Here is a 14,613-nt window from a genome sequence, read left to right on the forward strand (position 1 = left end):
TCTTGCATATCTTCGGGACTGAGGAATAGAATACCTCTTTTCTTAGGAGTTGGCTTAGGAGGTGGTTCGGGAATAGTCCAAGCATTATCATTGATCAAGATGTTATTCAGTAGGGTCTCAGCTTGTTCTACAGTTTGTTCCCTAAAAACACAACCGGCACAACTATTTAGGTGGTCTCTAGAGGCATCGGTAAGTCCATTATAGAAGATATCAAGTATCTCGTTCTTCTTAAGAGGGTGATCAGGCAAAGCATTTTGTAGCTGGACGAGCCTCCCCCAAGCTTGTGGGGGACTCTCTTCTTGGAGTTGAACAAAGTTGTATATTTCCTGCAAGGCAACTTGCTTCTTATGGGCAGGGAAATATTTCTCACAGAAGTAATAGACCATATCCTGGGGACTACTCACACATCGAGGAGCAAGAGAGGTGAACCAGACTTTAGCGTCATCCTTTAGAGAGAAAGGAAACAACTTAAGGATGTAGTAGTGGCGGATCTTCTCCTCACTAGCGAAAAGGGTGGCTATATCGTGTAGTTTGGTAAGATGGGCTACGACCGTCTCAGACTCATAACCGTGGAAAGGATCAGATTCGACTAGAAAGATTATCTCAGGATCGACAGAGAATTCATAATCCTTATCGGTGATAAAGATAGGTGAAGTGGCAAACTTCGGGTCGTACTTCATCCTAGCTTTCAGAGATTTTTTCCTTCCACTTGAGAAGTAATTTCTCAGCGTCATAGGCATCCTTACACGCAAGAAAATCCTCAGCCATCTCTCCCTCCATAACGTAACCCTTATGTATATTAGGCAATTCATATCTAGGAGAGCTAGATCTAATAGGAGCAAAAGCAGGTTCTATCTCAATAGTATCGGCAGTTTCAGAAGCATCACAAGCATTGGCAGTAACTCTAGCAATATGAGCATCTAGGAATACCTAGAGTGGAACATCAGGCAAAGTAGTATCTCTAGCAATATCAAGCATAGAATCATCAGGCATAATAGCATCTCTAGCATCATCAGGCATAGCAATATCAGGCATGGTATCTCTAGTAGTATCAAGCATAACATCATCAGACATAGTATCAAGCATAGCATCTCTAGCAGTAGCATCATAAGCATCATCAAGCACAAGCGACATATCAAGATTTCTAGCAGGCGGTGATGTCGCAAACTTACTCATAACTGAAGGTGAATCAAGTCCAGAGCTAGATGGCAATTCCTTACCTCCCCTCGTAGTTGAGGGCAAGACTTTGGTTTTCGGATCCTTCAGATTTTTCATAGTGATTAGCAGATATAAATCCCAAGTGACTCAGAGAATATAGCAATACCTCCCCGGCAACGACGCTAGAAAAATGCTGACTCCGTGATAGCAGACCTTCCCCTGCAACGGCACCAGAAGAATGCTGCTAGCACTCTCCGGCAATCGAAACTAGAAGAATGTTGTTGACGGCCCACCAGCGCGTGGGATCGTAGCAGTTTTCGAGGGTAGAGTATTCAACCCAAATTTGTTGGTTCGCACGACGGGAAGTGAGAGAATACTCTCAAGTATTAGCAGCTGAATGTGTCAGATTCAACCACACCTGAAAGATTAGTATCTTCAAGCAAAGTATCAGCAACAAAGTAGTATGATAACAACGGTGTCAGAAACGATCTGTTGATGGCAGACTATTCCTAACTGTCGTATCAATGGCGCCAGAAGTTGCCCGTGGACGAAAAATATTCTTTCCCGTCAACGGCGCAAGAAAAAGTATTGTAGCAGGTAGCAGCAGTGTAACGAGTAATAGCAGTGGCAAGGAACAGCAGTAGTGACAGCAGTAGCAAGTAGCAATAGTAGCAAGCGACAATAGCAGCAGAGCAAGACAAGTAACAACAGTAGTAGCAGAGCAAGACAAGTAACAACAGTAGTAGGACAAACTCGTAGGCAATGGGTCGGTGATTTGTTTGGATGATATTCATCATGCAACAGTTATAACACAGAGAGATATGTGGCTAGCTCCCGCTCGTCAATGTGATGTAGGCATGCATTCCATGTGTCGTCATACGTGCTTAGGGAAAAGAACTTGCATGACATCTATTGTCAATCCCTCCCGTGGCAGCGGGGTCCAAAAGGAAACTACGGGATATTAAGGTTCTCCTTTTAATAAAGAACCGGACCAACACATTAGTACTTGGTGAACACATGAACTCCTCAAACTATGGTCATCACCGGGAGTGGTTCCGGTTATTGTCACTCCGGGGTTGCCGGATCATAAGACACAGTAGGTAACTACAACTTGCAAGATCGGATCTAAAACACAGATATATTGGTGACAACATAATAATTTCAGATCTGAAATCATGGCACTCGGGCCCTAGTGACAAGCATTAAGGATGGCAAAGTACTAGCAACATCAATCTCAGAACATAGTGGATACTAGGGATCAATCCCCATCAAAACTAACTCGATTACATGATAGATCTCATCCTACTCATCACCGCCCAGCGAGCCTACGAATAGATTACTCACGAACGATGAAGAGCTTCATGGAATTGGAGAGGGAAGAAGGTTGATGATGACAATGGCGACAATTTCCCCTCCCCAGAGCCCAAAACGGACTCCAGATCTGCCCTCCAGATGAAGAATAGGATGTGGCGCCGCCTCCGTATCGCAAACGCGACGAAATCTTCTATTTTTATTTTTTCTGGGACGAAAGTGAACTTATAAAGCTGAGATTGGGGCGGCAGAGCCACGTGGGCCCCACAAGCTTGCCAACCACCACCAGGGGGGTGGCGGCTACAGGGCTTGTGGCCCACTGGCCCATCCCCTCCGGTGGATCTTTGCGCAAGTATTTTTCATATTTTCCAGAAATATTCTTCGTAAATTTTCAAGACGTTCTGAGAACTTTCATTTTTGCACAAAAACCACACCAAGGCAATTCTGCTGAAACCAGCGTCAGTCCAGGTTAGTTCCATTCAAATCTTGCAAATTAGAGTACAAAACAAGGGCAAAAGAGTTTGGACAAGTAGATACGATGGAGACGTATCAGGGGGCATGAGATCCAGCGGCGGCCGCCGGCCGAGGCGAAGGTGGCAGCCGCGGCGCACCAGGAGGCGCAGATGGCGCGGAAGCTGCGGAGGTCGAGGGAGGAGAGGCGCGGGACGAGCAGTAGGAGAAGTCCTCGTGGAGCCCCGCCCAGTTCGCCATGGCCGCCGTCGACGGAGCCGCTGGATTGGGGTTGGGCAGCACTGACCATGCAAGAAAAGCACGAGATTGGATCAGGAGGGCGAGTTGCTGCACCCGAAAAAAATAACCTAAGCTCTAATACCATGTTAGGAAAGCAACTTATCTGTATTGAAGGCCCAAGGGGCATATATATATTACACATGACTTGAGGTGCAAGGAAAGTAAACATAGACTAATAAGGACTCCTAGACTAATACTAATAGACTAGTAAGGACTCCTAGACTAATACTAATACTTCCTAACAAGAGCATCTCGAATAGATGGTCCAAATTTTGGCGGTCCAAATCCGGAGATGTAAAATTCGGACCGCTAAAAAGTGCATTTTGGAGCTACAAAAAACGCTCAACTCCAACAGATGGTCCAAATTGATGGTCCAAAAGAGCAACTCCAATAGATGGTCCAAAGCAAAGATGTAAAAATCCAAAAATGGCTGCGCGACTGCTGCCAACCATTGTTCAGCCGCGGTTTTGCATTGAACTAGCATCAAAAATTTGAAAATAAAGTGCTTCATCATCATAGTTTCAATCAAAAGTGCATCACCATCATAGTATCCTCTACCAAAAGAGCATCGTCTCAATCAAATTATTTTGCCCTAGAAATTGAAATGCACATGAATATTACTCACGCGGGTCATCAACACCACCGGCCTTGTGAACCGTGGTACGATCATCATCTTCAATACCTTCTTTGTCGACGTTCTCAACAAGCGGAGAACTCTCGTTGTCGTGAGCACCACCGAAAGCATCTTCATTGCGTCCCATACCGGTCATGTTGCCGACGAAGCCCTCATCGTCCACATCAAGATTGTCATCATCATATTGGGTTTAATATTCTTGTGATGCATACATGTAATCATCATTTGCCACATTTGTCGCGTGCATGAAAGCTTCATCATCAAGACTACAATTGGACGCACAAACAATCAAAAACACATACAATTTGAAACAACAAACGAGAGGGCAAACGGAAAAATTATACCTTTGTGACATTTCGTCGAACATGTTGGAGGCGGTGGCCGTCGGTGTGGCCACATCATCCTCCACGGCCAGCGGTGGCGGCGGAGGAGGTTGAGGAATGGATGTAGGGCTGCTGGAGGAGGCTGCCGACCGCATCGGCTGCGATTCATCACCCCGAGCCGCCGCGGCCACCTTGGAGAGCTTCACCGGCCGCATAGAACCGTCGATCGGGTTGTGGCTACGGTTGGCCGCCCGTCTTCCACCGCTTCGTCCCTTCGTCGGCTTTGCCGCCGGCGCGGTGGCCACCGTCCGGGGCGGCGCTAATCCGGGCCGACGGGCGGGGGCGGAGGCATGTCAGCAGTTACGGGTGAGATGGCAGCGGCGGCGGCCACGTGGGTCAGCCCACCGGCGGCGGCGGATAAGGCGGCGGGGTCGCCATCTTCGGCCATGGCGGCATCGGACGGCGGCAGCGGCGGCCGGACGGGAAGCAGGAGGGCAGACGTGGGCGGGCAGGTGGGAAGGGAAATGAAGTGGCGGTTGGGCGTTCGCGGGCGGCGGCTGGTTTTGGACCAGATGCACCTCGTGATGTAAATTTTCACCGCGATGTGTTGCATTTTACATCACGAGGAGGCCACGGTCCAATTTATTTTACATATGGACCGTGTGCTGGAGAAGCGTTTTTTTGCCTCAGACGGTCCAAAATTTAGGTATTTTTACATTTGGACCGTCTATTGGAGATGCTTTTACAATTGCTATTTGGTGGGTCACCGATTGAGAGTGCATTAGCTGCAGAAACCCATGAGCTTTGCTCTAAATATTTGTCTCACATTGGGTGAATGTATGCAATGAAGGCAAGGGAAAGGGGTGAAACTGTGGCCAAACTATTGATGAACTAAGAAATTCCATATGGTTTTGGTTTCTAAATTCAGTATATCCTATTCATTTAAATTCAGATTACCATTGCATCTAAAATAACTTGTTGTGCATAGTTTCAAAATATTCATGTGATATCATACCTGTGGCCAAACTGTTGTACATTATGTTTTCAGTAAGGAGCTCAAATTCTTAACACAAACTTGCTAAGTTTTGAACACTAACTTTAATTTATGTTCATGCAGGAAATGGACTGATTCCTTTGAAATTCCTATGTTGGAAACAATCCCTTACTCCACTCAGGTAACTGTATAATCTATCCTGCTTCTAGGTTTCCAGCACTTGAATCTTTTGTTAGGAGAGTTTGAAGTTGTTGGTATATTCTCAACCATTGAACGCTTTTAGTCATCCTCTTCGCTTGAGTAACAATGCTCAGAATAACTCTTGTCTAGTCTCCAGGATAATAAATCATGTTCTTTCTTGTTTCCAAAAATACTTGTACTCTATGTTTCCATAAAACAGTAGCATCACACATGTCAAAAAATACTGGAATAAATTAGAAGTAAAAATACTGGAATAAATTAGAAGTGGAGCATTGCTTGATTTATATACTTGATGACCAGAACTCGTTCAAGAGCTCTTTAGTCCTTCCAAAACAAGGTCTTGATGTCCCCCTTAGAGAAAAATGTTCATATATGTTTCTGCATGATGCGTGTATGCATGTTGGATGGTCACGTTCTAGTGTACTAGCTAGCTAGTAAGCATTGTTTGGTTAGTGCTCTCCTGCTTGGTTGGCTAAACATATTTGTTTGCTTGATTTGGCTTCACAGTTACATATTTTGATTTGAACTTGACCTATGTTTATGCCCAGTTTCTGTTAATTATCTTGAATGGTGTGGTACCGTGTCTATGCGTGCACAACTTCCTCTCACAAAAAAAACCAAGTGCATGTCTCTCTCACTTTTGTTCGCATTTCTTTTAACATCATCTTCAGGATGAACACAATCTTTTTATTTCTAATATTTTTTATATTTATTTCCTTTTGATTGATTCATGTGCAGTGTAATGTTCTTGTAGGATGATAAGTTGTCGCATCTCGAGCATGTCTCATAGGAGAGTGGAATGAAGTCCATTGTACTGTTGGGATAGTAGCAGATGTGCCATTATTATATTGTGCAATTCTGTACGTTCTTGCTATATTTCTGTGTAAGGAAATGCATTCATAAGATGAGTTATTGTGTTATGTAAAACTGGAAGATGTATTATGTGATGCTATATGATGGATGATTTTAATCCGACTTGGCGTTTTATTGATTTGAATATGAAATAGTGTTGGATTTAATATTGGACAAATAATTGGGTTGAAAAGGCCCAACAAATAGAAATGAAACCAAGTTCTGGAACAAAAAGTTGCTGAATTCAAAAATGAAAAAAGGCCAGGGCCCAAATTATAATGATACAAAAAAATTCGAAAAAATACTATAAGTGGTTGTAAATAGGCTAAGGCCCCAAAAGAAGCCCCAATAAGAAAAAGCCAAATAAATAAATAAAACCAGCCCATGTGATCAATTGAAATGGGTTGGGCTAATTTCAGCGATGACGTTTTGATTTCCTCGTAATTTTGCCAAATAGGATTGCCAACGACGATTTAGGATCGTCGTAAAGGTTACGACGATCCAGGAATCGTCGTAAAAGTTACGACGATTTCGATCAAAACGTCGTTGCGGTCAGTTTTGGACGCTTAGTTTTTCGTTGTAAGATCGTCGTAAATTAAAAACCGTGACGATGTAGCGACGAAAAAATAGCGTCGTGTATTAATATATTTCTTGTAGTGTTTGACGAGGTCCCCATAACCGGACCCCGAAGTTTGCGGAACATTCTGATTTCCTCGGTACCCAAAATCAGTGAGTAATAGCATACAAAACAGGCCAGAATGTATAGAATCTGTGAGTTTTGACGAGGTCCCCGTAATCGGACCCCGAAGTTTCCCGAACGTTCGTGTCGCCCCAGGATCCAAAATCAATGAGTAATAACATGGAAAACTAGCCAGAATTGACCAAATCTACGAGTTTCAACAAGGTCCCCGTAAACGGTTCCCGGAGTTCGCGGAATGTTCGTATCGCCTCGGGACATCAAACCAGTGAGTAATAGCATGGAAAACTGGCGAGAATGGACTAAATATGCGAGTTTGGACGAGGTCCCTGTAACCGCTCCTTATAGTCCGCGAAACGTTCGGATCGCCCCGTACCCAAAATTAGTGAGTAATAGCACACAAAACTAGCTAGAATGGACCAAATATGCGAGTTTTGACGACGTCCCCGTAACCAGACCTCAAAGTACCCGAACGTTTGTACCACCCCGGGAACCAAAATCAGTGAGTAATAGCATGGAAAACTGGCCAGAATGGACCAAATTTGCGAGCTTTGACGAGGTCCCCGTAACCAGACCCCGAAGTTTGCGGAACGTTCCGATCTCTTCGGTACCCAAAATCAGTGAGTAATAACTTACAAAACTCGCCAGAATTTATAAAATCTGCGAGTTTTGACGAGGTCCGTGTAACCGGACCCCGAAGTTCCCCGAACGTTCGTATCGCCCCAGGACCCAAAATCACTGAGTAATAGCATGGAAAACTGGCCAGAATTGACCAAATCTGTGAGTTTTGACGAGGTCGCTGTAACCGGTATCTAGAGTTCACGAAACATTTGGATCCCCCGGTACCCAAAAACATAGCATACAAAACTGGCCGGAATGTATAAGATCATTGAGTTTTGACGAGGTCTCCGTAACCGGACCCAGGAGTTCCCCAAACGTTTGTAGCTCCCCGGGATCCAAACACAATGAGTAATAGCACACAAAACTGGCCAGAATTGACCAAATCTGCGAGTTTGGACGAGGTCCCCGTAACTGGACCCCGAAGTCCCCGAACGTTCGTACCGCCTCGGGAACCAAAATCAGAGAGTAATAGCATGGAAAACTGGCGAGAATGGACCAAATCTGTAAGCTTTGACGACATCCCCGTAACCGGAACCCGAAGTTCGCGAAACGTTCGGACCGCTCCGTACCCAAAATTAGTGAGTCGTAGCACACAAAACTGGCCAGAATGGACCAAATCTGCGAGTTTTGACGAGGTCCCCATAACTGGATCCCGAAGTACCCGAACGTTCGTACCGCCCCGGGAACCAAAAATCAGTGAGTAATAGAATGGAAAACTGGCCAGAATGGACCAAATCTGCGAGCTTTGATGAGGTCTCCGTAACCGGAACCCGAAGTTCGCGGAACGTTCGGATCGCCCTGTACCCAAAATCAGTGTGTAAGAGCATACAAAACTAACTAGAATGTATAAAATCTACAAGTTTTGACGAGGTCCCCGTAACCGGACCCCAAAGTTCCCCGAATGTTCATATCACCCCAAGACCCAAAAATCAGTGAGTAATAGCATGGAAAACTGTCCAGAATTGACCAAATCTGCGAGCTTAAACAAGGTCCCCGTAACCGGTTCCCGGAGTTCGCGGAATGTTCCTATCGCCTCGGGACCTAAAACCAGTGAGTAATAGCATGGAAAACTGGCAAGAATGGACCAAATCTGCGAGTTTGGACGAGGCCCCCGTAACCGGTCCCTAGAGTCCGTGGAATGTTCGGATCGCCCAGTACCCAAAATTAGTGAGTAATAGCACACAAAACTGGCCAGAATGGACCAAATCTGCGAGTTTTGACGACGTCCCCGTAACCGGACCCCGAAGTACCCGAACGTTCGTACAACCCAGGGAACAAAAATTAGTGAGTAATAGCGTGGAAAACTGGCTAGAATGGACCAAATTTGCGAGCTTTGACGAGGTCCCCGTAACCGGACCCCGAAGTTCAGAGAACGTTCTGATCTCCTTGGTACCCAAAATTAGTGAGTAATAGCATACAAAACTGGCCAGAATATATAAAATCTGCGAGTTTTGACGAGGTTCCCGTAATCGGACCCCAAAGTTCCCCCAACGTTTGTATCGCCCGAGGACCCAAAATCAATGAGTAATAGCATGGAAAACTGGCGAGAATTGACAAAATCTTCGAGTTTAAACAAGTTCTCCGTAAACGGTTCCCAGAGTTCGCGGAACCTTCGTATCGCCTCGGGACGTAAAACCAGTGAGTAATAGGATGGAAAACTTGCGAGAATGGACCAAATCTGCGAGTTTGGACGAGGTCCCCATAGCCGGTCCTTAGAGTCCGCGGAATGTTGAGATCGCCCCGTACCCAAAACAAGTGAGTAATAGCAGACAAAACTGACCAGAATGGACCAAATCTGCGAGTTTTGAGGACGTCCCCGTAACCAGACCCCGAAGTACCCGAACGTTCATACCGCCCCGGGAACCAAAATCAATGAGTAATAGCATGGAAAACTGGCCAGAATGGACCAAATTTGCGAGCTTTGACGAGGTCCCCGTAACCGGACCACGAAGTTCGCGGAACATTCCGATCTCCCCGGTACCCAAAATCAGTGAGTAATAGCATGGCAAACAGGCCAGAATTGACTAAATCTGCGAGTTTTGACGAGGTCCCTGTAACCGGTTCTCGGAGTTCGCGGAACGTTTGTATCGCCTCGGGACCTCAAACCAGTGAGTAATAGCATGGAAAGCTGGCGAGACTGGACCAAATCTGCGAGTTTGGACGAAGTCCCCGTAACCGGTCCTTAGAGTCCGCGGAACGTTTAGATCACCCCGTACCCAAAATTAGTGAGTAATAGCAAACAAAATTGACCCCGAAGTACCCGAACGTTCATACCGCCTCGGGAACCAAAATCAGTGAGTAATAACATGGAAAACTGGCCAGAATGGACCAAATTTGCGAGCTTTGATGAGGTCCCCGTAACCGAACCCCGAAGTTCGCGGAACGTTCCGATCTCCCCGGTACCCAAAATCAGCGAGTAATAGCATACAAAACTGGCCAGAATATATAAAATCTGCATGTTTTGACGAGGTCCCCGTAACCGGACCCCGAAGTTCCGTGAACGTTCGTAGCGCCCCAAGACCAAAAATCAGTGAGTAATAGCATGGAAAACTGGCCAGAATTGACCAAGTCAGCGAGTTTTTGCGAGGTCCTCGTACCCGGTGCCCAGAGTTCGCGCAACATTTCGATCGCCCCGGTACCCAAAATCAGTGAGTAATAGCATACAAAACTTGCCAGAATGTAAAAAATCTATGAGTTTTGACGAGGTGTCCCTAACCGGACCAAGGAGTTCCCCAAACGTTTGTAGCGCCCCGGGACCCAAACACAATGAGTAATAACACACAAAACTGGCTGGAATGGACCAAATGTGTGAGTTTTGACGAGGTCTCCGTAACGGACCCCGAAGTACCTGAACGATCGTACCGCCTCGGGAACCAAAATCACAGAGTAATAGCATGGAAAACTGGCGAGAATGGACCAAATCCGCGAGCTTTGACGAGGTCCCCGTAACCGGACGCCGAAGTTCGCGGAACGTTCGGATCGCCCCGTACCTAAAATTAGTGAGTAATAGCTCACAAAACTGGTCAAAATGGACCAAATCTGCGAGTTTTGACGACGCCCCCGTAACCGGACCCCGAAGTACCCGAACGTTCGTACCGCCCCGGGAACCAAAATAAGTGAGTAATAGCATGGAAAACTGGCCAGAATGGACCAAATTTGCGAGCTTTGACGAGGTCCCCGTAACCGGACCCCAAAGTTTGCAAAACGTTCCGATCTCCCCGGTACGCAAAATCAGTGAGTAATAGCATACAAAACTGGCTAGAATTTATAAAATCCGTGAGTTTTGACGAGGTCCCCGTAACCGGACCCCGAAGTTCCCCGAACGTTCGTATCGCCCCACGTAACAAAATCAATGAGTAATAGCATGGAAAGCTGGCTAGAATTGACCAAATATGCTAGTTTTAACGATGTCCCCGTAACGAGTGCCCAGAGTTCGCGGAACATTTGGATTGCCCCGGTACCCAAAATCAGTTAATAATAGCATACAAAACTGGCTAGAATGTCTAAAATCTATGATTTTTGACGAGGTCTCCGTAACCGGACCCAGGAGTTCCCCGAACGTTTGTATCGCCCCGGGACCCAAACACAATGAGTAATGGCACACAAAACTGGCCAGAATGAACCAAACCTGCGAGTTTTGACGAGGTCCCCGTAACAGGACCCCGAAGTTCACGCAATGTTCGGATCGCCCCGCACCTAAAATTAGTGAGTAATAGCTCACAAAACTGGTCAAAATGGACCAAATCTGTGAGTTTTGACGACATCCCGTAACCGGACCCCAAAGTACCCGAACGTTCGTACCTCCCCGGGAACCAAAATCAGTGAGTAATAGCATGGAAAACTGGCGAGAATGGACCAAATTTGCGAGCTTTGACGAGGTCCCCGTAACCGGACCACGAAGTTTGCGGAACATTCCGATCTCCTTGGTACCCAAAATCAGTGAGTAATAGCATGGTAAACAGGCCAGAATTGACCAAACCTGTGAGTTTTGACGAGGTCCCCGTAACCGGTTCTCAGAGTTCGCGGAAAGTTCGTATCGCCTCGGGACCTAAAACTAGTGAGTAATAGCATGGAAAACTGGCGAGAATGTAAGAAATCTGCGAGTTTGGACGAAGTCCCCGTAACCGGTCCTTAGAGTCCGCGGAACGTTTAGATCACCACGTACCCAAAATTAGTGAGTAATAGCACACAAAACTGACCGCGAAGTACCCGAACGTTCGTACCGCCTCGGGAACCAAAATCAGAGAGTAATAGCATGGAAAACTGGCGAGAATGGACAAATTCTGCGAGCTTTGACGACATCCCCGTAACCGGAACCCGAAGTTCGCGAAACGTTCGGATCGCTCCGTACCCAAAATTAGTGAGTAGTAGCACACAAAACTGGCCAGAATGGACCAAATCTGTGAGTTTTGACGAGGTCTCCGTAACTGGATCCCGAAGTACCCGAACGTTCGTACCGCCCCGGGAACCAAAATCAGTGAGTAATAGAATGGAAAACTGGCCAGAATGGACCAAATCTGCGAGCTTTGACGAGGTCTCCGTAACCGGAGCCCTAAGTTCGCGGAACGTACGGATCGCCCTGTACCCAAAATCAGTGAGTAAGAGCATACAAAACTGACTAGAATGTATAAAATCTACAAGTTTTGACGAGGTCCCCGTAACCGGACCCCGAAGTTCCCCGAACGTTCATATCACCCCAAGACCCAAAAATCAGTGAGTAATAGCATGGAAAACTGTCCAGAATGTATAAAATCTGCGAGTTTAGATGAGGTCCCCGTAACCGGACCCCGAAGTTCCCTGAACGTTCGTATCGCCCAAGGTACCAAAATCAATGAGTAATAGCATGGAATACTGGCTAGAATTGACCAAATCAGTGAGTTTGGATGAGGTCCCCGTAACCGGTTCTCGGAGTTCGCGGAACGTTCGTATCGCCTCGGGACCTAAAAACAATGAGTAATAGCATGGAAAACTGGCGAGAATGAACCAAATCTGTGAGTTTGGACGAAGTCCCCGTAACCGGTCCTTAGAGTCCGCGGAACGTTCAGATCATCTCGTACCCAAAATTAGTGAGTAATAGCACACAAAACTGACCCGAAGTACCCGAACGTTCGTATCGCCTCGGGAACCAAAATCAGTGAGTAATAGCATGGAAAACTGGCCAGAATGGATCAAATTTGCGAGCTTTGACGAGGTCCCCGTAACCGGACCCCGAAGTTCGCGGAACGTTCCGATCTCCCCGGTACCCAAAATCAGTGAGTTATAGCATACAAAATTGGCGAGAATGTATAAAATTTGCATGTTTTGACGAGGTCCCCGTAATCGGACCCCGAAGTTCCGCGAACGTTCGTATCGCCCCAAGTCCAAAAATCAGTGAGTAATAGCATGCAAAACTGGCCAGAATTGACCAAATCTGTGAGTTTTGGCGAGGTCCTCGAACCCGGTGCCCAGAGTTCGCGCAACATTTGGATCGCCCCGGTACCCAAAATCAGTGAGTAATAGCATACAAAACTTGCCAGAATGTATAAAATCTATGAGTTTTGACGAGGTCTCCCTAACCGGACCAAGGAGTTCCCCGAACGTTTGTAGCGCCCCGGGACCCAAACACAATGAGTAATAGCACACAAAACTGGCCAGAATGGACCAAATGTGCGAGCTTTGACGAGTTCTCCGTAACGGACCCCGAAGTACTCGAACGTTCGTACCGCCTCGGGAACCAATATCACAGAGTAATAGCATGTAAAACTGGCGAGAATGGACCAAATCTGCGAGCTTTGACGCGGTCCCCGTAACCGGACGCCGAAGTTCGTGGAACGTTCATATCGCCCCGTACCTAAAATTCGTGAGTAATAGCTCACAAAACTGGTGAAAATGGACCAAATCTGCGAGTTTTGACGACGTCCCCGTAACCGGACCCCAAAGTACCCGAACGTTCGTGCCGCCCCGGGAACCAAAATAAGTGAATAATAGCATGAAAAACTGGCCAGAATGGACCAAATTTGCGAGCTTTGACGAGGTGCCCGTAACCGGACCCCAAAGTTCGCGGAACGTTTCGATCTCCGCGGTACCCAAAATCAGTGAGTAATAGCATACAAAACTGGCTAGAATTTATAAAATCCGTGAGTTTTGACGAGGTCCCCGTAACCGGACCCCGAAGTTCCCCGAACGTTCGTATCGCCCCACGTAACAAAATCAATGAGTAATAGCATGGAAAGCTGGCTAGAATTGACCAAATATGCTAGTTTTAACGATGTCCCCGTAACGAGTGCCCAGAGTTCGCGGAACATTTGGATTGCCCCGGTACCCAAAATCAGTTAATAATAGCATACAAAACTGGCTAGAATGTCTAAAATCTATGATTTTTGACGAGGTCTCCGTAACCGGACCCAGGAGTTCCCCGAACGTTTGTATCGCCCCGGGACCCAAACACAATGAGTAATGGCACACAAAACTGGCCAGAATGAACCAAACCTGCGACATTTGATGAGGTCCCAGTAACCGGACCCCGAAGTTCACGGAACGTTCGGATCGCCCCGCACCTAAAAGTAGTGAGTAATAGCTCACAAAACTGGTCAAAATGGACAAAATCTGCGAGTTTTGACGACATCCCGTAACCGGACCCCAAAGTACCCGAACGTTCATACCGCCCCGGGAACCAAAATCAATGAGTAATAGCATGGAAAACTGGCCAGAATGGACCAAATTTGCGAGCTTTGACGAGGTCCCCGTAACCGGACCACGAAGTTCGCGGAACATTCCGATCTCCCCGGTACCCAAAATCAGTGAGTTATAGCATGGAAAAGAGGCCAAAATTGACCAAATCTGCGAGTTTTGACGAGGTCCCCGTAACCGGTTCTCGGAGTTCGTGGAACGTTTGTATCGCCTCGGAACCTAAAACCAGTGAGTAATAGCATGGAAAACTAGCGAGAATGGACCAAATCTGCGAGTTTGGGCGAAGTCCCCGTAACCGGTCCTTAGAGTCCGCGGAACGTTTAGATCACCCCGTACCCAAAATTAGTGAGTAATAGCACACAAAACTGACCCCGAAGTACCCGAACATTCATACCGCCTCGGG

The sequence above is a fragment of the Hordeum vulgare genome, unplaced genomic scaffold (assembly GCF_904849725.1).
Source record: "Hordeum vulgare subsp. vulgare unplaced genomic scaffold, MorexV3_pseudomolecules_assembly, whole genome shotgun sequence".
NCBI lineage: Eukaryota > Viridiplantae > Streptophyta > Magnoliopsida > Poales > Poaceae > Hordeum > Hordeum vulgare.